The 25,803-nt window shown below is 39.2% G+C and overlaps 1 long non-coding RNA gene across 5 annotated transcripts in view; it reads left to right on the top strand.

Moving 5' to 3' along the window:
• Window positions 1–266: 266 nt before the first annotated feature.
• LOC131825039 (uncharacterized) overlaps window positions 267–25,803 on the top strand; it is a 98,920-nt gene continuing 73,383 nt past the window's right edge. Inside the window, exons 1-3 of one of the 5 annotated variants that reach the window (XR_009351105.1) lie at window positions 267–916; window positions 6,975–7,026; window positions 16,944–17,047. This is a non-coding gene — a long non-coding RNA (uncharacterized LOC131825039). Of the gene's footprint in view, window positions 917–6,974; window positions 7,027–11,869; window positions 13,030–16,943; window positions 17,048–25,803 lie in introns of those variants that run through there. The other 4 variants (XR_009351103.1, XR_009351104.1, XR_009351101.1 and 1 more) reach the window with 4 other exon arrangements.

Here is a 25,803-nt window from a genome sequence, read left to right as displayed (position 1 = left end):
TCCCCATGGTCTAGTATGGAAGATGGAAGAGAGCAGATTGTGTTGATACAATAGCATGAATGGTGCCAATGTAAAAGTTTGCTCAAGATGCAATGAGACACGGAGGGAGCCTGCCTGGTCCAGTCAGGGAGGTTGTGTAAGACACTGCAGGCATGGAGAGTGGGAAGAGTGCTCTAGGCAGAGGAATGTCACCTTGGCAGGGACAAGAAGGTATGAAAAAGTGCCTGGTGTCTCACAGTTATCGAATACTAGAATGTAAAACTATGGGGGGGGGGGCACCTGGGTGGCTCAGTTGGTTAAGTGTGTGTCTTCAGCTCAGGTCATGATCTCAGGGTCCTGGGATTGAGTCCTGCATCAGGCTCCTTGCTCAGCAGGGGAGTCTGCTTCTCTTTTTCCCCTGCTGTGTTCTCCCTCTCTCTCTCAGATAAATAAATAAAATCTTAAAACAAAACAAAACACAAAACTATAGGTGGAGGCCATGGCAAGGAATGACAAGAAAGGCAAATAAAGGTAAAGTGGGGGGAGGCCAAGGAGACAGGATTTATCTGGTAGGGCCTGGAAAGAGGAAAAGACTTGGAGCGGGGAGTTGACTGTCAGATATGCAGGATTTCCCTGACTGCTTTTTGAGGGATAGATTCAGGCAGGCAAAACCCAGGCAAGGTAACCCATTAGGACATTGTGGTCACAGTCCAGATGAAAACTGAGGAAGGCCTTTTTTCTTAACACCTTTTTATTGGCATTTTTCTCTCCTGTGTCTCACTTTTTTTCTACTTCCTCACTGATGCTTCTTGAGATCATCTTTCAGATAAACTACTTGAACCCAAGTCCCATCTCAAGTCTGCTAGTGGGAGAGTACAAAGTAAGCAAAGAAGCAAGTGGCCAGTAGAATTAGATGTTGCACAGAGAGACCAGTAAGGTAAGAACTAAACTTTTTTGCCGCTTCCTTGATGGGGATGTCATTGTTTACTTTTATAAGAGCAGTTTTCCGTGAAGTTTTGGCAGCAGAATCCACACTGCAGAGAACCAAGGAGTGGTTTTGCGTTTTGGAAGAAGAAAAATGAATACAGAGGAAGCTTCTGAAAAATGTGGCAAGGGATACGGTGATAGCTACAAGGAGACACAGATTCAAGGGCGGGGGGGATCTTCCAGAATAGGGGAGGTTTTTACAATAGACATTTCAGAGAGTCCTATTGTCCTACCCCTCATACAATTGCTTCTCAAATAATCTTGCCATGCCTGAAAAGACACCAACATTATAAAAGTAGGGCAGGGATAGATAAAGGTAGATAATTGACAACATAATTTGAGCTCCTGGATCCAGCTATCCCTGAAGCTTCCAGATTCCCCACCCCTTGCAGCTGGACTTATAAGATAAGTGAATTTTCCACATTGCCTGAGTCAGAAGGAGTTAGGTTTCTGTAGCTTGAAAATTGTGAGTAGTATAAAGCCTTTCTTCTATAAGACTAATTGGAATATATTTCTATTTTTACAACACATATACATACAATTAAAAGTGGAGAAAGGTAGAACAAGCAGAGAGAAAATGAGAAAGTGGTGTAAGACAGACCAAATGTATGAAATGATGCCCTTGAGAGGAGGGTAGCTGATGAAACGAAGAACTTGAATGAAATAGTTACTCACAAGTTTTTTTTTTTTTTTACAGCATTTTGGTACAATGATTTTAAAATACACTGAAAAATTAAACTAATATGAAGTTAGCAATCCTATATCTATCACCTAGATTCTGCCATTAACATTTTGCATTTCTTATTTTTGCTTTATTACATATCTCCCTTATCCATCCTTCTATCTGTTCATCAAGGCATCTTATTTTTTTGCTGCATTTCAAAAGAAGCTGCACATATTAGGACACTTTACTCCTTAAATATTTCCACAAGCATATCATTAACTTGATTTCTAAATTTGTTTATAGTGAAGTACCTAACATTTGGGGGGGGGGGGGAAACTTTGATATTTTAAAATTTAAGCACTGTTATTATTTTTGTGTCATTTTTATAATTTTAAAGGATATTTGCATGTTCCCATCATATTTCACAGCATGATCTATTAGACACATTTCTGAAAAACATAAACCAAGCTCATTCAAGTAGGTTTCTAGTATGTTGCCTTATGAAGGAGACTGAAACAATCATGAATGCGGGTGTGAGGTTTGACATAGATCTACTGTGGTCTAGAAAATCAATTGCATACCAGTAGCACTTGCCTTGTCATATTGCTAACAGCTTTGCAAATGACTATGCATACTAAGTTTCAATGACTGTCTTTCCTGATTTAATGTTGACCCTGGAAGGCATTGTGAGCCTAGGCCTATGAAGATCTTTGGCTTTGCAACAGAGCCTAGCAGACCATTTTGTGAGACAATATAAGAAGTGTTAGTATTCTACACAGATAGTATTTGGTGTAAGAATCTACCTTAGTTCTTGTCCTAGCCTTCACCTATATCCAAATACTGTGTTCTTTTTTTATTGTAAATCCTTTTTGTCTGAGTTTAATTTCTGAATACCTGCATATTTTTTGGCCTGGCATTATTTACTCTATTGCTTCTGAATCCTCCTGATTGTTCACTAACCCATCCTCGCCCCTTCTTCCTGACCTCACAAGGACTCTTTGAACAGTGACTTCACTTGGTTTTATCACTGACATACAGAGGACGAGGGTGTGAGCTGCAAAGAACCTAAAGTCCAGGTTCATTCACTTCGCTCACATTTCTGTGACTTTTTAGTTAAGTCCTACGTGTCATACGTCTTCGTGTCCTCTTCTCTATGATGTGTTGAATAAAAATATTCTTTGATTGGACAAATACAAACAATTTGTCTGGAAAAGAGTATCAGAAAGATCCTTTTGGAATCTGAAAGAGCTGCTCTTGTCTTTCCTGTGTGGCTGATTCCCCCAGCTCTGCTCTGGGTCCCCCTTCCTCTCTCCTTTTTGTGGAGCTTATGCCATCACATATACCTTTTGTTCTGGAAAATTCTAAGTTCTCTCTCTATTGTCTATTTTTTATCAACACAAATCCTTACACATGTCACCTTTAAACATTTTTTTTTTTAAGTCCCTTTTTGGCCTCATATTTCCTCACATTTCCTTATTATTTTGCCTCTTATCCATCTTTCTTCTGGTGCTTATCCACATTTGCCAATCCCTCCTTTATCTCTTTTACTCCTCAGATCACTGCAACGTGCCTCAGTTCTCCCCCTCCCATGTTAGAGTTATTTTCCCCAAAGTCACTAAATTAATGGACATTTTCAATCCTAATCCTATTTCATTTCCTTTGCAACCTAATAGCTAATATTTATCAAGGGCTTATTTTGTGTTAGGACTTAGTGGAACTGCTAACCTCAAAATAATCTATAGGTACTATTTTTACCCCTGTTTGGTATGTGAGAAAACTATTGCAGAAGAGGTTGAGAAAGGACCTCAAGGTCACCTAATAAATAGTAAGTGGGGCATCTAGAATCCCACACCAGACGAGTGAGCCCAGAGCGCCTGGGGGATGTCCTTGACCATTCTTCCTGTCCTCTGACCTGTGGACGTTCTCTTGACTCTTTTTCCTCTCAGTCTGTGCACTTTTCTCTACCTTACGCCCAACATCCTAGTTTGGAAGACAGCACCTCACGAGGATTATTTAAAAGGCTGCCCAATCAGCCACTCTGCTGCCAGGCTTGCCTGGTGCAATGCATTTTCCAGACCCCAGACAGAGTGACCTTGCTGAAGCCCAAATACCACCACAGCAGGCTCTCTGCTTAAAATCCTTCAAGGGCTTCCTGGTTTTTAATCAAAAGCACAGTTTTTTGTATGTAGTTTAAAAGGAGTTTCCAGATCTGAATCCTGCAAATTTACCTGTTCGGTTGCACCTCTGGGCAGTCTCCATGGGCCGGTGAGGACTCCAAGCAACCGACCAATGGCCCACACTCTCTCTTACTTCAGCTTTTTTTTTAAGGCTCTCTTTTTAGCTCTTTCTGGAAAGTTCTTGCTCTCGGCTTCCTTTGTTTGCTGTCATTTTAGATATCACTAGCAGGAAGCCTTCCCTCGGCCCCTTGTCCTGGATTATGTGGCTCTCTGGGTGCCCCCACTGTTTCCACCCTATACTTGAAGACCCGGACTTACCACTGTATCTTTTTAATCACTCCTTGATGCTTGCCTTACTCTTTCGAGTATGTCTTGCTCACCTAGCCCAATGTCTGGTAGATGGTGGGTGCTCAATAAATATGTATTGAATGACCAACGAATGTTAAGCTTTTCAGAAGTTTTGAATAATACTCAAAAATGGATCCGTAAATGTATTTTCACTGGTTTCATGATGCTTCTGGATAGCTCTTTCTCCACTTATGAAGTGGGACTATCAAAGGTATCATCATTCTAATATATTTTTTATGCTGACACCACAAGATTTAAGCAGTACATATTTGATCTTTCAAAATTCACAGAGAATTTCTTGCTATTAACAAGGAAAAGCAAAATTAAATGTTTTATGGAAATCTATGTCCTTCATATTTTTATATTTTAATCTGATTTTTTTTTTTTGAGAAACAGCTGGTTTAGGATGAAAGATTAACTAGTTGGCTGTGTGTTTATTTTATGTGTATAATAAAACCATGATCCGATAGCTTTTCAATTGGCAGTTCACAGAAAAAAATGACAGTAGTGTCGAGATGATGAAATGGCACATTTACTACAGAACGGTGTACCAAAAGTAAGGAGATTATTTCTAAGCACTTTTGAAAATTAATTATTCTATGAGCTGTTTTTACTTTACTTGAAAAACTCTAGGAAACATAAGGGAATTGCTGTTTATTGGATTTATGCTTGTAGCTCTTGGTTCACTCCTTTCCTCTTCAGGCAGATTTTCCCCCCAAAATCTATCTGTTCAAGGCTGCTTTGCTATCATTTTTACATTCTTCACTTCTGACTCTTCTTGGATTTTTTATGGCCTTTGGGTCTTTTTATGACTTTTATAATTTATGTCTGTTTTCTTGAGTGACCAGTAAAAGCTTTATCTAGGCTATATCCATTTGAAAGTAACTGCATATATCGTTAGGATATTGGGTTATGCAGAGATAACAAACAACTCCAAATACCTGTGGCTTCAAGTAATCAAGTTTTATTCCTCATTCAATCATGTGTTCTTCAGAAGTTAGAGTCATCATAACTGCTTAGGGATGAAGGTTGAGAGACTAACCCTCACCTGCTCTCAACTGCCTATCTTTTTTTTTTTTTTTTTTTTTTAAAGATTTTATTTATTTATTTGACAGAGAGAAATCACAAGTAGATGGAGAGGCAGGCAGAGAGAGAGAGAGAGGGAAGCAGGCTCTCCGCTGAGCAGAGAGCCCGATGCGGGACTCGATCCCAGGACTCTGAGACCATGACCTGAGCTGAAGGCAGCGGCCCAACCCACTGAGCCACCCAGGCGCCCTCAACTGCTTATCTTGAATGTGGCCAGCTACCATGCCAGAAGGACCAAAAAAAACCACACAAACAAACAAACAAAAAAAAACAAAAAAACAAAAACAACAACAACAAAAACCCCACAACAGTTGAGCATCTCCCACTGGCCATTCAATCCTCCATCCTGGAAGTGACACATTTCATTTAAGCTAATGGCTTATTAACCAGAAATAGTCACATGGCTATACCCATAGGGACACCTGGAATCTCCTGGAACTCAGAGAACTGGATATACATGGCAGAATATGCTGGCTACCTGAGTAGATCTCTGATCTACTAGATCATTCCCACTAGAACACTTCTTCTAGCAACTCTTTTTAACAACCTTCCCAGGATTCTCTAGAGTGATTCTTATTAATACCATGCCAGAGTGTAAGACAACCTGTTTATCTTATGCTCATGTCTTTGTCCAAACTCAACGCAAAAGCACAGTCACTGCACTATCCCTTAGCACATTTCTCCCCTGTCTGGCCTCTGTACTGCCTTGCAGCTCTGACCTAGGACTTGTACTGTTTCTGGGTATCAAGCCATGACTTCTCCATCACATTCACTTCCTGCTCTCCCTCAAGAGCATCAGCATCTGAAGGGAATGGGTAAAGGTCATTTCTGAGATCTACGAATCTGGACTCTTGTTTTTGTTTTTTGTTGTTTTTTTTTTTTTTTAAGATTTTATTTATCGATTTAAGTAAGCTCTACACCCAACATGGGGCTTGAACTCACAACCCTGAGATCAAGAGTCGCCTCTTCTACCCATTGAACCAGCCAGTCACCCCTGAATTTAGATCCTTGTAAAGGAAAAAAAAACTTTTAAGGTTTTATTTATTTATTTTACAGAGAGAGAGAGGTCACAAGCAGGTGGAGAGGCAGGCAGAGAGAGAGAGAGAGAGGAGGAAGCAGGCTCCCCACTGAGCAGAAAGCTCGATGTGGGGCTCAATCCCAGGACCCCAGTATCATGACTGGAGCCGAAGGCAGATGCTTTAACGCACTGAGCCACCCAGGCACCCTGTAAAGGAAATTTTGTATCACAGAATCCTAAATTACTTACACTACTTAAAAAAAAAAAAAAAAAAAAAAAAAAAAAAAAAGTCTCTTAAGCCTGGCTTCCCATATCCAAAGATTCCAGTTTGAAGGCAGCAAATGGCAGTGGAGCACAAGAGGTATGACTCTGTAGTTAGAATGCGACTCTGAACACCAGAGTAAGGATCACCCATGCCCTTGGTCTGTTTCTTTGTTTGTGATGATATGGCTCTATGAGCTGTGACCACCTTTCATGGAAAGGGATTTTAAGATTTTCTTTGTTGTGTTTATCTTAGTTTTTTTTGTTTGTTTGTTTGTTTGTGTTTTTTAGCACCCAACATTGAGAATGAGAAAATGGGCTTATAGTTGGTAGTTTGGTTACCTGCACTCTGAATGTGATGGAAATTGACTTATTACACGTATATTTATTTTTTTATCTATTTATTTAGTTATTCTTGAAGTATAGTTGACATACAGTTTTATACTTGTTTTAGGTGTACAACACAGTGATTTGACAATTCTATACATTCCTCAATATTCACCACGGTAAGTGTGTCACCATCAATCACCATACAAAGTTATTAAAATATTATTGACCATATTTCCCATGGTGTACTTCTCATCTCTGTGAGTCATTTATGTATAACTGAGAATTTGTACCTTTTTTTTGGTAATTTTAAATTTTTTATAAAAATATAATATATTTTTATCCCCAGGGGTACAGGTCTGTGAATCACCAGGCTTACACACTTCACAGCACTCACCATAGCACATACCCTCTCCAATGTCCATAACCCCACCCCCTTCTCCCAATCCCGCTTCCCCCAGCAACCCTGTTTGTTTTGTGAGATTAAGAGTCACTTATGGTTTGTCTCCCTCCCAATCCCAATCCAAATCTTGTTTCATTTATTCTCCTCCTACCCACTTAAGCCCCCATGTTGCATCACCACTTCTTCATATCAGGGAGATCATATGATAGTTGTCTTTCTCCGCTTGACTTATTTCGCTAAGCATGATACGCTCTAGTTCCATCCATGTTGTCGCAAATGGCAAGATTTCATTTCTTTTGATGGCTGCATAGTATTCCATTGTGTATATATACCACATCTTCTTGATCCATTCATCTGTTGATGGACATCTAGGTTCTTTCCATAGTTTGGCTATTGTGGACATTACTGCTATAGACATTTGGGTGCATGTGCCCCTTTGGATCACTACGTTTGTATCTTTTGGGTAAATACCCAGTAGTGCAATTGCTGGGTCATAGGGCAGTTCTATTTTCAACATTTTGAGGAACCTCCATGCTGTTTTCCAGAGTGGTTGCACCAGCTTGCATTGCCACCCACAGTGTAGGAGGGTTCCCCTTTCTCCACATCCTTGCCAGCATCTGTCATTTCCTGACTTGTTGATTTTAGCCATTCTTACTGGTGATATCTCATTGTGGTTTTGATTTGTATTTCCCTGATGCCGAGTGATATGGAGCACTTTTTCATGTGTCTGTTGGCCATCTGGATGTCTTCTTTGCAGAAATGTCTGTTCATGTCCTCTGCCCATTTCTTGATTGGATTATTTGTTCTTTGGGTGTTGAGTTTGCTAAGTTCTTTATAGATTCTGGACCCTAGTCCTTTATCTGATATGTCGTTTGCAAATATCTTCTCCCATTCTGTCAGTTGTCTTTTGATTTTGTGAACTGTTTCCTTTGCTGTGCAAAAGCTTTTGATCTTGATGAAATCCCAATAGTTCATTTTTGCCCTTGCTTCCCTTGCCTTTGGCCATGTTCCTAGGAAGATGTTGCTGCAGCTGAGGTCGAAGAGGTTGCTGCCTGTGTTCTCCTCAAGGATTTTGATAGATTCCTTTCGCACATTGAGGTCCTTCATCCATTTTGAATCTATTTTTGTGTGTGGTGTAAGGAAATGGTCCAGTTTCATTTTTCTGCATGTGACTGTCCAATTTTCCCAACACCATTTATTGAAGAGGCTGTCTTTTTTCCACGGGACATTCTTTCCTGCTTTGTTGAAGATTAGTTGACCATAGAGTTGAGAGTCTATTTCTGGGCTCTCTATTCTGTTCCAATGATCTATGTGTCTGTTTTTGTGCCAGTACCATGCTGTCTTGATGATGACAGCTTTATAATAGAGCTTGAAGTCTGGAATTGTGATGCCACCAACTTTGGCTTTCTTTTTCAATATCCCTTTGGCTATTTGAGGTCTTTTCTGGTTCCATATAAATTTTAGAATTATTTGTTCCATTTCTTTGAAAAAGATGGATGGTCCTTTGATAGGAATTGCATTAAATGTGTAGATTGCTTTAGGTAGCATAGACATTTTCACAATATTTATTCTTCTAATCCAGGAGCATGGAACATTTTTCCATTTCTTTGTGTCTTCCTCAATTTCTTTCATGAGTACTTTATAGTTTTCTGAGTATAAATTCTGTGCCTCTTTGGTTAAGTTTATTCCTAGGTATCTTATGGTTTTGGGGGCAACTGTAAATGGGATTGACTCCTTAATTTCTCTTTCTTCTGTCTTGCTGTTGGTGTAGAGAAATGCAACTGATTTCTGTGCATTGATTTTATATCCTGACACTTTACTGAATTCCTGTACAAGTTCTAGCAGTTTTGGAGTGGAGTCTTTTGGGTTTTCCACATATAGTATCATATTATCTGCAAAAAGTGATAATTTGGCTTCTTCTTTGCCGATTTGGATGCCTTTAATTTCCTTTTGTTGTCTGATTGCTGAGGCTAGGACTTCTAGTACTATGTTGAATAGCAGTGGTGATAATGGACATTCCTGCCATATTCCAGACCTTAGCAGAAAAGCTTTCAGTTTTTCTCCATTGAGAATGATATTTGCGGTGGGATTTTCATAGATGGCTTTGATGATATTGAGGTATGTGCCCTCTATCCCTACACTTTGAAGAGTTTTGATCAGAAAGGGATGCTGTACTTTGTCAAATGCTTTTTCAGCATCTATTGAGAGTATCATATGGTTCTTGTTCTTTCTTTTATTGATGTGTTGTATCACATTGACTGATTTGCGGATGTTGAACCAACCTTGCAGCCCTGGAATAAATCCCAATTGGTCGTGGTGAATAATCCTTTTAATGTACTGTTGAATCCTACTGGCTAGTATTTTGTTGAGTATTTTCGCATCTGTGTTCATCAAGAATATTGATCTGTAGCTCTCTTTTTTGATGGGATCTCTGTCTGGTTTTGGGATCAAGGTGATGCTGGCCTCATAAAATGAGTTTAGAAATTTTCTTTCTATTTCTGTTTTTTGGAACAGTTTCAAGAGAATAGGAATTAGTTCTTCTTTAAATGTTTGGTAGAATTCCCCTGGGAAGTTGTCTGGCCCTGGGCTTTTGTTTGTTTGGAGATTTTTAATGACTGTTTCAATCTCCTTACTGGTTATGGGTCTGTTCAGGCTTTCTATTTCTTCCTGGTTCAGTTGTGGTAGTTTATATGTTTCTAGGAATGCATCCATTTCTTCCAGATTGTCAAATTTGTTGGCGTAAAGTTGCTCACAGTATATTCTTATAATAGTTTGTATTTCTTTGTTGTTAGTTGTGATCTCTCCTCTTTCATTCATGATTTTATTTATTTGGGTCCTTTCTCTTTTCTTTTTGATAAGTCTGGCCAGGGGTTTATCAATTTTATTAATTCTTTCAAAGAACCAGTTCTGCTCCTAGTTTCATTGATTTGTTCTATTGTTTTTTTGGTTTCTATTTCATTGATTTCTGCTCTGATCTTTCTGATTTCTCTTCTCCTGCTGGGCTTAGGGTTTCTTTCTTATTCTTTCTCCAGCTCCTTTAGGTGTAGGGTTAGGTTGTGTACCTGAGACCTTTCTTGTTTCTTGAGAAAGGCTTGTACTGCTGTATATTTTCCTCTCAGGACTGCCTTTGTTGTGTCCCACAGATTTTGAACCGTTGTATTTTCATTATCATTTGTTTCCATGATTTTTTTCCATTCTTCTTTAATTTCCCGTTGACCCATTCATTCTTTAGAAGGATGCTATTTAGTCTCCATGTATTTCGGTTCTTTCCAAACTTCCTCTTGTGGTTGAGTTTTAGCTTCAGAGCATTGTGGTCTGAAAATATGCAGGGAATGATGCCAATCTTTTGATACCGGTTGAGTCCTGATTTAGGACCGAGGATGTGATCTATTCTGGAGAATGTTCCATGTGCACTAGAGAAGAATGTGTATTCTGTTGCTTTGGGATGAAATGTTCTGAATATATCTGTGATGTCCATCTGGTCCAGTGTGTCGTTTAAGGCCTTTATTTCCTTGTTGATCTTTTGCTTGGATGATCTGTCCATTTCAGTGAGGGGAGTGTTAAAATCCCCTACTATTATTGTATTATTGTTGATGTGTTTCTTTTATTTTGTTTTTAATTGGTTTATATAGTTGGCTGCTCCCACGTTGGGGGCATAGATATTTAAAATTGTTAGAGCTTCTTGTTGGACAGACCCTTTGAGTATGATATAGTATCCTTCCTCATCTCTTATTATAGACTTTGGCTTAAAATCTAATTGATCTGATATAAGGATTGCCACTCCTGCTTTCTTCTGATGTCCATTAGCATGGTAAATTCTTTTCCACCCCCCTCACTTTAAATCTGGAGGTGTCTTCAGGCTTAAAATGAGTTTCTTGTAGGCAACATATAGATGGGTTTTGTTTTTTTATCCATTCTGATACCCTGTGTCTTTTGACAGGGGCATTTAGCCCATTAACATTCAGGGTAACTATTGAGAGATATGAATTTAGTGCCATTCTATTGCCTGTAAGGTGACTGTTACTGTATATTGTCTCTGTTCCTTTCTGATCTACCACTTGTAGGCTCTCTCTTTGCTTAGAGGACCCCTTTCAATATTTCCTGTAGAGCTGGTTTGGTGTTTGCAAATTCTTTCAGTTTTTGTTTGTCCTGGAAGCTTTTAATCTCTCCTTCTATTTTCAATGATAGCCTAGCTGGATATAGTATTCTTGGCTGCATGTTTTTCTTGTTTAGTGCTCTGAATATATCATGCCAGCTCTTTCTGGCCTGCCAGGTCTCTGTGGAAAAGTCTGCTGCCAATCTAATATTTTAACCATTGTATGTTACAGACTTCTTTTCCCAGGCTGCTTTCAGGATTTTCTTTTTGTCACTAAGGCTTTTACTATTAGGTGACGGGGTGTGGGCCTATTCTTATTGATTTTGAGGAGCGTTCTCTGAACCTCCTGAATTTTGATGCTTGTTCCCTTTGCCATATTGGGGAAATTCTCCCCAATAATTCTCTCCAGTATACCTTCTGCTCCCTCTCTCTTTCTTCTTCTTCTGGAATCCCAATTATTCTAATGTTGTTTCATCTTATGGTGTCACTTATCTCTCAAATTCTCCCCTCGTGGTCCAGTAGCTGTTTGTCCCTCTTTTGCTCAGCTTCTTTATTCTCTGTCATTTGGTCTTCTATATCGCTAATTCTTTCTTCTGCCTCATTTACTCTAGCAGTGATAGCCTCCATTTTTTTATTGCACCCCATTAATAGCTTTTTTGTTATCAACTTGGTTAGATTTTAGTTCTTTTATTTCTCCAGAAAGGGCTTTTATATCCCCGAGAGGGTTTCTCTAATATCTTCCATGCCTTTTTCGAGCCCGGCTAGAACCTTGAGAATTGTCATTCTGAACTCTAGATCTGACATATTACCAATGTCTGTATTGATTAGGTCCCTAGGCTTTGGTACTGCCTCTTGTTCTTTTTTTTTGTGGTGAATTTTTCCGTCTTGTCATTTTGTCCAGATAAGAGTATATGAAGGAGCAAGGAAAATACTAAAAGGGTGGCAACAACCCCAGGAAAATATGCTTTAACCAAATCAGAAGAGATTCCAAATCGTGAGGGGGGAGAAAGGGGATAAAAAGAGGTTCAGGAAGAAAGAAAAAAAAAGGAAAAAAGAAAAAAAAAGAAAAGAATTTTAAAAAGAAAATGAATAAAGAAAAGTATAAAAAAGAAAAAAATATATATGTTAGATAAACTAGTTAAAAATGTTAAAAAAGAAAGGGTAAAAGTTAAAAAAACATTTTAGCAGAAGAAGATAAAAAAAAATGAAAAAGAAAAAAAATTAAATTAACTGCAAGACTAAAAAATCACAGGGAGAAAGCCATGAGTTCTGTGCTTTGCTTTCTCTTCTTCTGGAATTCTGCTGCTCGCCTTGGTATTGAAACTGCACTCCTTGGTAGGTGAAGTTGGTCTTGGCTGGATTTCTTGTTGATCTTCTGGGGGAGGGGCCTGTTGTAGTGATTCTCAAGTGTCTTTTCCCCAGGTGGAATTGCACCACCCTTACCAGGGGCCAGGCTGAGTAATCCTCTCAGGTTTGCTTTCAGGAGTTTTTGTTCCCTAAGTGCTTTCCATAGAGTTCCGGAGGACGGGAATGAAAATGGCAGCCTCTTGGTCTCTGGCCCAGAGGAGCCGAGAGCCCGGGGCCCCACTCCTCAGTGTGCCCTCAGAGAACAGCGCCCAGTAACTCCTGTCTGCCTGACCTCCGGCCGTGCCCCGGAGTCACCGAGCCTGCCACCAGTTCAAGGTAACCCCAAGCTGTGAGCTTACTGTTGGCTCTGTTTCTGTAGCTGGCTTCCCCGTTCCAATACCTGCAAGCTCTGCGACACTCAGACACCCCCAATCCTTCTGTGACCCTGCGGGACCTGAGGCCACGCTGACCCTGCGTGGGCTTCGCCCTGGTTTAGCCTCTGGAGCGATGTCCCTCAGCGGAACAGACTTTTAAATGTCCTGATTTTGTGCTCTGTTGCTCCGCCGCTTGCCAGGAGCCGGCCCCTCTCCCCGGGGTCTATCTTCCCGTAGCTTTGAATTCACTTCTCCACCAGTCCTACCTTTCAGAAAGTGGTTGTTTTTCTGTTTCTAGAATTACTGTTCTTCTTCTCTTCTATCTGCTGATGGATTTGCAGGTGTTTGCAATCTTTAGATAAGCTATCTAGCTGATCTCCTGCTAGCGGAAGTAGTCTCAGCCTGCTACTTCTCCGCCATCTTGACTCATTTCTCTCATTTGTACCTCTTAATCTCCTTTTCCTATTCTCCTATCCACCCACCTCCTTCTCTCTGGCTACCACCAGTCTTTTCTCTGTATTTATGAGTCTGTTTCTGTTTTGTTTCTTTATTTTATTTTTAAGATTCTGCATATAAATGAAATCATATGGTATTTGGCTTTCTCTGCCTGGCTTATTTTATTTAGCATAATACCCTCTAGATCCATCATCCATGTTATCATGAATAGCAAGATTTTCTTCTTTTTTAAATGACTGAGTGACAGCCCATTGTGTGTGTGTTTTCATCTTCTTTATTCATTTATTTATTGATATACACTTAGGTTGCTTCCATATCTTGGCTATTGTAAATACTACTGCAATGAATGTAAAGGTGCATTTATCTCTTCAAATTAATGTTTTTGTTTTCTTTGGGTAAATACCTTGTAGTGGAATTACTGGATTGTATGTTGTTTCTATTTTTAATTTTTTGAGGAAACTTCATACTGTTTTTCACAGCGGCTGCACCAATTTACATTCCCCAAACAGTACGTGAGGGTTCCCTTTTCTTCACATCATCACCAACACTGGTTATTTCTTGTCTTTTGATACTTGCCATTCATTACAGGTGTTTCCCCAAAAGGTTCCTTAATTAAGAGGCTTTAGATGTACATGTGTTTGATTGTAGGTACAACATTCAACATTAAAAAGGGAAAAGCCAGATTTTCTAATTTTTTCATGGTACTTTAGGATTTGAAAGTCTTTTCTTCTCCTCCCGTTTTTTTTGTTTTAATAATCATGATTTGAGTTTCAAAAATCTTTAATATCTCTCTGAGATACATACTAGTGTTCTGCAATTTCTTTGCTTTTAGCAAATAATCAGTTCTTTCACCTGTATAATGTAGGGATCTGATAGAAAGAAAAAAAAATGACTCCAGTAAGAGGCTGCTTTGGGTAAAATCTTCACAAGGATTCTTTCTTTTTTTCCCAAACAGAACCTTAAAATAAATTTGGAGTATGGAGCAGAGTATAATGGTGACAGCAGCGTGCCTGCTGCCTACCAAAAGTTGAATTCTGTGTCAGGAATGATAATTACTGGCTCTGAAGCAGAAAAAATATCTACTCTGTCCTGATTACTAATTAATCAGGTGCTAAAGGCATTTAAACCAGTGACCTTATTTCAGGGATGGAAGTTACAAAGTGATGCTTAAGATTTAAAGGGACACTGGGTCCTTCTCCTCGCCCCCCCACACTGCCAAAAGGTTAAATGCAGTATGAAAATAATTCTGTGTGTGCGTCTGTGTGTGTGTGTGTGTGTGTGTGTGTGTGTAGTGAGAGAGAGAGAGAGGGAGGGAGAGATCATTGTCTTATTCTCATTGAAGCAGTTTAACAGAGAGAGTGTGGCTTTCTGAAGGCTCAGATTCCAACTATAGAATGATATCCTTGGAAGGGTCCCTGCAGATTACAACATTCTACTTCCACATTGAAAAATAAGTCAGGTTTATTTTAATAGATGCTTTGTTGGCATTTAAATTGCCTGGATTCTGTCTTTATGTAATGCATGCTTATTATTGGTAAAACTTTGAAAAATTGTGGAAAACAAAGCAGAAATATTTAGAATGCTACTGCTGTACATTTTGTTATCTCTTTTCCATATATTTTATATTTTGTTTCTTATTGACAGGACAACGTTTTAAATCACACTGTACCTTTCTTCTATAATCTGATATTTTTACAATTGTTTTTTTGTGGTTTGAAATTTACTTTGTCATATGACATGTTACTGGGTGATACTCAATTGAAAGAATGTAAAAAATACATTTACACAGTCCCTATTAAGGGACATTTCTATGATTTCAACTCTTCACTCCTATAATATTGCATTTTATATAATTACTAGTGTACATCTCTAATTATCTGTTAGGATAAATGGTTAGAAATTGAATTAGTAGGTCAAGGGACATAAATATTTTTAAGGCTTTTGATATATTACTAAACTGCTGTTCAGAAAGTTTGTACCAAATTTTATCTGTACCAGCAGCATATAAAAGAACCCTTCTCTATAACCCTCAGCAATAGTGAATATTAACCTACTTAAAAATCTTTTATCAATGGATAGGTGATCATGAACTTTTCTTATTTCAATTTGCATTTCTTTACTTTTTTTTAAGATTGAACATTTATCAAGAATTCTTATGGATGCTTTTCTCAATTGTCTATGAATGTGCTTTCTCTAGTTTCCCTTTGAGCTGTTAAACATTTTATTGATTAATAGAAATTTCTTTTTTTTTTTTTTAAAGATTTTATTTATTTATTTGACAGACAGAGATCACAAGCAGGCAGAGAGGCAGGCAGAGAGAGAGAGAGGGAAGCAGGCTTCCTGCGGAGCAGGGAGCCCGATGTGGGGCTTGATCCCAGGACCCTGAGATCATGACCCGAGCTGAAGGTAGCAGCCCAAACCACTGAGCCACCCAGGCGCCCCAATAGAAATTTCTTTATATGTTAAGGTTATTAGCCTCTTTATCTTATATAATACAAACCTTTGCTCTAGATTGTTATTTACACTAGAATTTCTTTTGTCATTTTCTGTGCTAAAGTGAGTATATAGGCTTTTAGTTATAATATTTAAGTATGTAACCTAGAGAAAGGAATTTTTTTTTCTGGGACTCAGTTGCTTTGTCTGTAAAATGTGTGTGTGGGGAGAGGGAGGCATGGGGGCATGGGTTGGGAGGAACAAACTAAAGAGATTGGATGAAATAATCTGTTACATCTCTTTCAGGTCTAAAAGTTCTATGATTCCATTACTTCTCAATTCTATCCTAATTACCACATATAATCAAGCCATATGGTACTTTTTTGATCTGATAAATTTGGGGCAAGAATTACCATTGCTTATTAAATCTTGGTGCTACAAATTCAGGGTTAATTTTCTTTTAATGAAGAAACTTCTGCATGACCCCAGGGCTTTTTTCTTCTGTTAAATTGTTATGAACCGTTTCCATTTTAAAAACACCAATGGCTTTAATGAGTTAGGCCTGCCACTTTCATAAAATTGCAGCTAATGAATGACCTTGCAGACAGAAATGGGCAACACAATTACAGTCACCAAAGTTTTCTTCATGACTTTGAGCCTGTTTACCATTTTCATCCTGTGCGTGGACACACAGAGCCTCAGAAAATTAAATACAGAATACACTTGTGGCTGCAGTGTTAATAGAAGAGACAAAGTAGTTTATACCTGAAACCATGAGCAGGGACGTCTGCTTTGAAGGAGATACTGTGGCTTGTTCATAGATGGTTCGCATGGTGATTTACAGCTAGGAAGCTTGGAGATGTCTGGATTTCTAGATTTGTATGTTCCATGGAATATTCTCTATTTTTATATTTTAGTTGGAGTAGCTTAGAGAAGTCCCAAAGCAATATTTTTATTTTTTATTATTATTATTTTTTTTTGTATCAGAACAGCATGGTTCTTCATGGTACTGCAGTGTTGAACAGGAAGGTCTTAAACCTGTATATGTGGTCTACCTTCTTAGATCATAGGACGACGCTACCAGGAGCTGAGTGAGTCTCCATTTTTAGACTAATTTTTTGGGTATCATTTTAAAAAATTTGTTATTGGTCATCAACTATAGAAATTGGTCTTCCCTGTAGAAAATGTCTATAAAGAATCCTGACTCAAAGTTGTTTCTCATTAAGGTGCTGTGTTTCCTGCTTTGTTCATGATAGTTATTTATTTATTTATTTATTTATTTGACAGACAGAGATCACAAGTAGGCAGAGAGGCAGGCAGAGAGAGAGGAGGAAGCAGGCTCCCTGCTGAGCAGAGAGCCAGATGCAGGGCTGGATCCCAGGACCCTGGGATCATGACCTGAGCTGAAGGCTGAGGCTTTAACCCACTGAGCCACCCAGGTGCCCCTGTTCATGATAGTTTTGAAAGATGCATCTTACAGTCAATTTTTCCCAGAAAATCTTAATTTATAATTATCTAGAATCAGTACTTTATTTCTAGTTAAAATGTTTCCTTCTCCACAAAAATCCCTGGAAGGAGACCTGGAGAGATCTCTTCAGGAAATCGCTTCCATGGGCTGAAATATCCTGAATTCCTGCTACTTCTCTGAATTCCAGACCCCAGACCCACTTAGTTGTTGGTACTTTTCTTCCTTTTATCCCTGACGATTCGAAGATGGTTCTGGCTATATTTTGGTTTATGAACTAGTGTGGTACGTATGATATTTTAGAAAGCTTCTTAATTAGGTCTCAATGTTAGTAAGTTCTCCTTCACTCTTTCACCCTTTTATCATAGCCAACGAACCTGGAGTCTGGAAGAGGAAGATATGACGCAAGGGAAGGGAGACGGGAGGGACAAGTGAGGGACAAGTTCCTGATAGCATTTTGAGGATTGTTGGGAGAAGAGGGGGAGAGGCAAGACAGATGAGGTGAGACTGAGCTCTGGCTCCTTTCTCTGGCTTTGGCCCGGGCATGGCGATCAGGCAAGCCTAACCAAATGATGTGGGCAGAGTTTTCCTTGATTCATTTTGGGATTCTAGGAGAAGATCTCAGCTTGCTCTACTACTAACCTGGGGCTGGTCACAACTGAGAATGCTGCATGGCCTAGCATAGCAAAGATCTGCATTTTCCTTTGGCTGGTTGTCACATAGAATCTAGAGGTTGTCACATGTTTGCATGGCACATGTAGACGTAAGCTGACTCTGACTGCATACCTTCCTAGCACAACAATGATAGCACTTGTAATAAATACTTACATAACACTTACATGTGCCAGGTGCCACTCAAAATACATCATCTTTGTTAACTCATCCTCATAGCAACTCTGAGAGGTAGATGCTGTTATTATTAGTCCCTCTCCATTTTATAGATGAGGAAACACAGACACAAGGATATTGAATAATTTATCCAAGGTCTCAGATGGGAAGCAGTGATCTGGAATCAGGCAATCTGGTGTCTGAGTCTGGAGGATGATCATGGTTAAGAGTGAAGTGGTCCTCTAACCAAGGCCTACGGTGCCAACTGCCTGGGCCAGACACCTCAGGATGCCCATCACCAAGGGTCAGCTGAGAAGCTTGTGGAACCCTAGTTGGATGAAGAGGTAGATAAGTGGTGGACTAATCTTTACTGTTTAGCAAGGGTTGTTAGAGGGTTCAACAATGAGGAGAACTACACAAGGAACACAAATACATGTGCGCCACTCCCTTTACCTGCTGCTCTAATAGCTTATCAGTCTCTGTCACTTACCCACTGCCAACTTAAGGAAGGAAGGAAGAAGGGTAAAGAACAGCCTTATTAGAGTGAGACTGTGTGGCCTAAGTTGATGTTTCAGTGATGGGGTTGGCCCGGGATTAGTCTATTGGACTAATTACTGGACTGACAATTTTTTCTGCCACTTTTTGGGTGGCATCCAGTAGGGAAGCTAAATCTTTATGGAGAAGTTAAGGGAGCAGCAATTTCTTTGCACATCTGTATAATGTAAGCACTCAAAAGACTGGAAGTAATTTTCTTTTTTCTGTGCATAGAAGGTACTGAAATATAGGTTTTTTTTAGCATCCATGGGGGCAAAATAAATTCTAGGTATATTATTATTGTTTTCCACTAACCAGAGTGGAAAGTGGAAGTATGACTCAACCAAAATTATCTAAGTGGTTTCTGTTTTGTTTTCTATGTAAAAATGATTATAATTACATGACTCCTGAATTATTTAAGATGACTATATTGCATTTTTCTTTGAAAATGACCATTAGAACACAAATCCCTTCAGCCACACAATTTATTCTGATGACAAAGGTAGAAACCAATTACGTTTCTATTTCTGGAAAGATAAGGGACAGTAAGACCATATAGGACAATTGCTTAATTTAAGAAATATAGATATAGATAGATTATGACATTATCTATCTATCCATTTATCTATCTATGACTCTCCTGACTATTACATAGATAGTGGAGGGAGTTGGTGAACAACACAGTTCAGACATGCCAGAGTCTGACCCAGCAGGATCTTCAGCTGTACTTTGGGATTCTCAGGCAGAATCTACTAAAACAACCGGAGAGCAATTTAGCTAGACAGGCCAAATTCTCCCCTTCACACTCCGGCTTTGTGTGTCTCTGTAAATTATTTTTAGTAGGTGCTGTAATTGTGGTTAAGCGTGGAGTTTACCAAAGCTCTTAAACATGAACCTGTCGAACAGCTTTACTTGGACAGAAGTTTCTCAAGGGCTACAAAACAAATATTCAGGCAGGAACAAACCTGCCTGGGATGCTTCACTCAAGGCCTAGGCTTGGGGAAAATGCTAGCATTGACTTCCATATCGCCTCCTTCAATTTAACTGAAATTAAAAAGCAAATTACGATGAAATCATTTGCCACAATCTGGTTCAGTGTGGTTTTCTAATTGTTTGTGTTGGGGACTAAGCTCAAAGAGGAAGTGGGGCAAGGAATGAATCCCTTGTAGACAGGAGACACGTTGATGCTGTTTAAAACTCCTGTCAGGGTCTGGTTTCTGAATTCCAAATAGAATGCTGCTTTACATGAGGAGTGGAAAAGAAGTGACCTAGGGCATCTATTTGGGGGCTCTCTGTTGACACAAGATGGAGGAACAGACCTTTGGTGGATTCTTCTAAGAGAGCATTCAGCATTTTGCTCTAAATATAAAACCGTAACAGTCATTTGCTTGTTTTTGCAGAGGAGAATCTGACACCTACAAATAAACAGATTTTGGTCATCATGCACGTAGGAAAGCCAGACTCCATACTTATGATTCAGAGCTGTTTGCTTTGGAATGCTGCATTTTCACTTCGCAAGTTGGGTGAAGTGAAGTTGTTGTCTTTCTAGGCCCCCTTCCTCCTACATCCCAAACTTCAACCCCAGGCAGTTTTCCGTGATATTGAACAGCTGCTCCTTTCCAGTTGCTAAAGGTTTATGCCATGGCTCCGTATTTATCTTGGACACTCCACTGGGTTGAGCTTATTATTTTACTGCATTGCCATTGCAGAATTTATTGAATAAAAGGGGGCTGCTGATGGCTGTGAGCTGAGTGGGAAGTCCAGAGTTTCAGAGTCCTCGTGAATTAGGGCACCAGATGCATAAGTAAGATAAACCTGTTACCCCTCTAGCCCTTGGGATGAGATTTCTCTCTTCTGAATGCACCTTCTGCAGAGTTAACAATTTAGATTGAATTAGTTCAGAACACAAGAAGGCAATTTTCATTTATAAAGGGATTAGCTTTTTTTCCTTTCTTTTTCTTAGGCTAGAACAACAATCTAAACACAAAGATAAATTGAAATGGGATTTCCTTTTTAAATGGCTTTCACTAATACAAATAATAATAAGAAAGGAAAGCTATTTAGGGGATGCTGAACGGCCTCTGACCAAGGCATTTTAATAACTGTAGGTAATAAATTTAAGGTTTTAATTTGGGATGCTGGTATTTTTAACTGCTTTACAGAAATATATCCACATGGACTGATGAGGCCTAATAGGACCCTTTCTCCAGGAAGACTCACGGAGGTGTTGATCTCTCAGGTGCTAGGGTGACATCCTAGGGCTGCAGAGATGTGACCTGGAAAGGAAATAGTCTTTGGCTTAGAATAATTTACATTCCTAATGCACCTTAATCTGTAAAAGGTTGGGCTGAATGCTTTATACTGGGGAAACTCCTATTCATGCTATAAAATATAATCAAATGAATTTCATGGTAATGAACTACTCAGGTTTAATGAATTTTTTTTTTTAAATGTGGAGTTAATGTTCTATTTTAGAATTACTTTTGTCCAGTGAGTATTTAAGTGAGTGATTACTCACTTAAATATTCTATGGAGTCTTTCATAGATGCCGGGAAAATGGAGATAAAATGTCCTTCCCTCATTTCCATTTGCTTAAGAAGCACAATTATTAAAAATAAGCTCTATGGAGATTCTAACACGTTGAGACAATTCATACGTCTCCGTAGCTCGGGTGACTTCTGAAGGAAATCGCACGGACTCGAGTTGCCACCTGCTCCTCTGGTCACAGATTAATAACATCTGACCAAGCATGAAGGCATGCTGAGGCCATCTGCCGTCACACAGAGCAGAATGTGTCGCAGCTTCCTCAAGCGGAGCTCTGACTAACGGCATGGCTCCACTCTCGGTCAACAGTCATCCTATCGAGCTGCGCGACCCAGTTCTTTCGATAACAGGAATTCAGTTCTCATCTCGGTCAAACCAGAGCTACGGAACCTGCTCGGGAATGGCTGAGCTGTTAGGCCAGCTGTATACTTTTGTGATAATTATGAGCGCTCTTCTCTGTTTACGTAGTAAAAGGATGTCAGATGAGAGCTTTTGCGTTTGTCCCTGTGCATCGATGTGGGGCACAAAGCTAATAAATACATACCGAGAACATCCATATTTTAAAATAAATTGGATTCTCTCTCCTCCACACTTCCTACCCCCTTCACCATCACCATCACAGTCATCACAACTGTGGCTGCTGTTCTCTTCACCAAGGTTTCCATATGCTCTGGCCTTTTGGTTCCAAGGAGCAGAGAGCTGACTCTGTAGCAATAGAAACACGTGGGATTTTAGAGAATGATGAGAGAGAAGAAATTCCTGCTCACCTGGTATCATACTAGGAAGGTTGTTAGACATCAGTGGCTGGACCCTTTCCTACCCTGTCCCCCTCAGGATGAGGACAGTCCCCAGCACCATCATCACTAACATTCCAAAGGAAGCACACGTAAGAGCCATAGAGTGGTGGGTGCAGGAGAGATGGCATTGGCCCAAGGACTACAAGGACTTGTTCTTGTTCTGAAAATAACAACTGGGCCACCTAGCGCAACCTCTTTGATCTAACAGTGTTTTAGGTTTTTTTGCTGAAAAATGAGGGGACTGGAATTGATGGTTTTCAAATCATGTCATAAAATTTCAGAATGGTGCCTCTAGGACTGCTGGCCAGATCTCATCTCATCCAGAGTGAGAATAGTTACCGGGCAGTGAAGCTGCTACTTTCTGATCGTGAGGATGAAGGCCTGTACATGAAGATTTGTGGACCTGGGCCCCTGAGGAGATCATCTAAGTGCCATCTTGCCTTTTCTACACTTCTTGTTGTGCAAAACAATGCACTTTTTTTCTCTTCTCTCTAGCATTCCTTGACCCCCAACCCCTACCCCCACCGTCTTCAAACAATGCACTCCTGTATAATGGAGCTACTCTTCTTTTTCTGTTGCAGATTGCTGCAGGCATTTCTGAGGAAAACAGCATTGAACTTAGTACTGCTCAATACTGAGTACTGAGTACTGAGATCAATAACCATAGTTAGCATTCATCTAGTATTTTGTAACCATCTTCAGTACAAACCTTGTTTTTCTTTTAATGGGGGCATTTTTAGCCCCCCTGCAGATAATATTGTTTTAATGTTCTTTTATAAATGTCTTGTTTTTAGATGACTAATCTGAACACAATATTTATAACCCACCCCTTCCTTTCATACCAATAACACAGAGAAGGTGATTTCATGAATCAAAATGTGAAATATTAAACCAGAGAAACTGCTCCCTCACTGACAACGAGTATAGTTAAATATGATGATTTTTAGACTAAAAGGAGGATTGTTCTCTTATGCCCTAAATTAACTAACTTCTTGTGAAGGTTTAAATAAACAGACATTTACTTCTTTCTGCTTTTAATAAAGCAAATACAATTATTTCTTGCAAAACTGAATGGCAATTTTAACTCTGAAATTAAACTTGGATCTGAATTGCATTTCAACAGTGTAAGTGAGTTAAGTAAATATGTCTCTTTGAGGAATTAGATTGAAATATTCTAGTCTTCTGTATACTCACGTCTTGATGAATATTAGTAGATTTCTGAAATAATTTGAAATGCAACTCTGGTCCTCAAACACATACAAAAAATTCTTTAGAGAAAGATTCTGGCTTAAAATTTGAAAATGTTGAAGACATATTTGGTTGAAAGATAGAGTGGAAACATGTTACCTAGGTTACATGAATTTGTGATAAAAAATAAAAAAATGGATCTCTGAAAAACATGTAATCTATCCTTCTTCATTTAAATATATCTGAAGTCTATTGCCAATTTGATGACTCTTGCTTTATAACATCACATATATTTTTTATATCAAAGGGAAAACAAATTTCAAGAGTGTTATACCCTCTTCCATAATGGCACAATGGTATATTTATAATATGCCATTTTTATCATAGGTCACTAGAGAAGTAAATGGGCTTTCTTTGAAAGAGTTTAGAAAGGAAAGGCAGAAAACTGTAGTTTGGATTTTTTATTAATATATTAAATTTCTGTAAAATAATTTACATTTATATAACAAAAGATGTAGTATAGAGTAGCGAAAAGGATGCAAACTTTGAAGTTAAGCAGGCTTGTACTAGAATCCTCGTTCTTCCAGTCTCCTGGTGGCAGACATGGCCTCAGCCCATCCAAACCCATGCCCAAGCTCCTTAGCTTTCTCCAACATTCCACAGAAAGGCTGAGAAAGTAAGATTCTAGCTTCCCCAGCCTTCCTTCCAACTGGGCTATGTGACCCACTTATGTCCATTCAGCTGTAAGGGAAAGGTCCCAGGGCATTTCTAGAAAATATCTTCCTAAAATGAGAGAACAACATGAGGAGAAAGTAATTTTCTGTTTTCCACTGCCCCTCCTTCTTCCTGAATTGGATCTGTAAAAGGATAAAATGGTCATAGCTATCTTCTGACTGAGAAGGAGGAACAAGAAGATGCCTGTGACCCTGACCTAGTGCCCCTACCTGGTCAAATTCATTGACCCAACCCTGGGGTTATTAGCTTCTAATTCCTTGCAAGATGATTAAAAAAAAAAAAAAAAAAGTTCATTGTTTGTAGCATTCCTTACTGACATACATTTATTTTAATGGACAAATATTTTAACTTCTCTGAGCTTCAATTTCTCTTTATGTAAAATGGGAATAATAGTACCAGCTCACAGTTATGGTGGTTGTTTTGGAAGAATTCACTGAAATATGTCTTTGAACAGAGCAACACATAGTAGATGCTTTTTAGTTATATTATTGGCACTGCATTGCCTTAACCAGCTTGAAGAAGATAGAATTAAATAAGGCTCTGCTAGTCTGAAAAACTACACAACATATTTTAGCTTATAATTTCTCACTTAATTCTTCTAATAAATCTACAATGAGGGTATGATTTTTCACTCACAGACAAGGAAACTGAAGCTTAGCGATAGAGCATTCTGAGGGCACATGATTTGAATGTGTCAGAGTTGGTATGTGTGCCCTAAGGTTCACCCCACATGTGTCAGGGAATATGAGAACCCTGAGCTGGGACCAGGAGAAGGCATCAACCTAGAGAAATAGGAGGTCTCAAACTCAGACAGGCTCACCATGTGTGCCAAAGAGAGATGCTAAGAGTTCTAGAATGTGTACTTGTGTATAAGCTTGTACTTGCATATAAGCATAAGTTCTAGAATGTGTACTTGCATATAAGCTGGTGGTGGAAGGGAGGACCTGGGCAGCTGCTGGGTTGGAATATGAGAGCTATGGTCCAGAAACAGGAGCAAAGGATCAATGGTCTGGAAAAGTGCATAAGGCTGGTGGCTGACTCATATACCTTCATGAGCCAAGATGGTAACATGAATGTGTGGGTCTGGTAGAAGCAAGACAAAAATGGATGGAAGGAACTAAATGCTGGAAAGAGGGCACATGCCCTATCTAAATACATTTGAAAAAAATGTGAATGTTGTGCTGATGAAATAAGACAAGTCCTGGGGTAGTATATGATTGCTGGCCACAGGTTTGCAACCTGGACAGTAAGGTAGCAGGAGATAGAAGTCCAGGTTGTACATGACTTCAGATCCCAGGATATTTTCTCTCCTCTCCTTATTTGTTATTCATTTACTCCTTCCTTCCTTCATTGGTTTTACCAGTGAACAACATCATTTGGTTTCTTTCATTCAGTAGTGGTTGGAGTGGGGAAGATTAAGAAGAAGAAACTCTGCTTTAGGAATAGACCCAAACAACTTTATGTATCAAAGTTTCCAGCTTAAGTATTTCATTCCAGGCAGAGGGAACAGCATATGTAAAAGCAAGAGACATTAGAATAGGTGAAGGGGTGTTGCTTATCAAGGCATATAGCCTTGAAGGAGGGCCAGATAATAAAGGGCGTTTTTTTTGACAGAGCATTTGGATTTTATCCTGCAGGCATTTGAAGGATTTTAGTTAGGAAACTTCATGGGCAAATTAACATTTAGAAGGATGACTCTGGAGTCTCCGTGGAGGGTGGGTAGAGAAGGAACAAGATTAAATCCAGGGAGACCAGA

The sequence above is a fragment of the Mustela lutreola genome, chromosome 2, assembly GCF_030435805.1.
Source record: "Mustela lutreola isolate mMusLut2 chromosome 2, mMusLut2.pri, whole genome shotgun sequence".
NCBI lineage: Eukaryota > Metazoa > Chordata > Mammalia > Carnivora > Mustelidae > Mustela > Mustela lutreola.
Note: the sequence above shows the minus strand (reverse complement) of the source record. Positions and strands in the feature narration are given on the sequence as shown.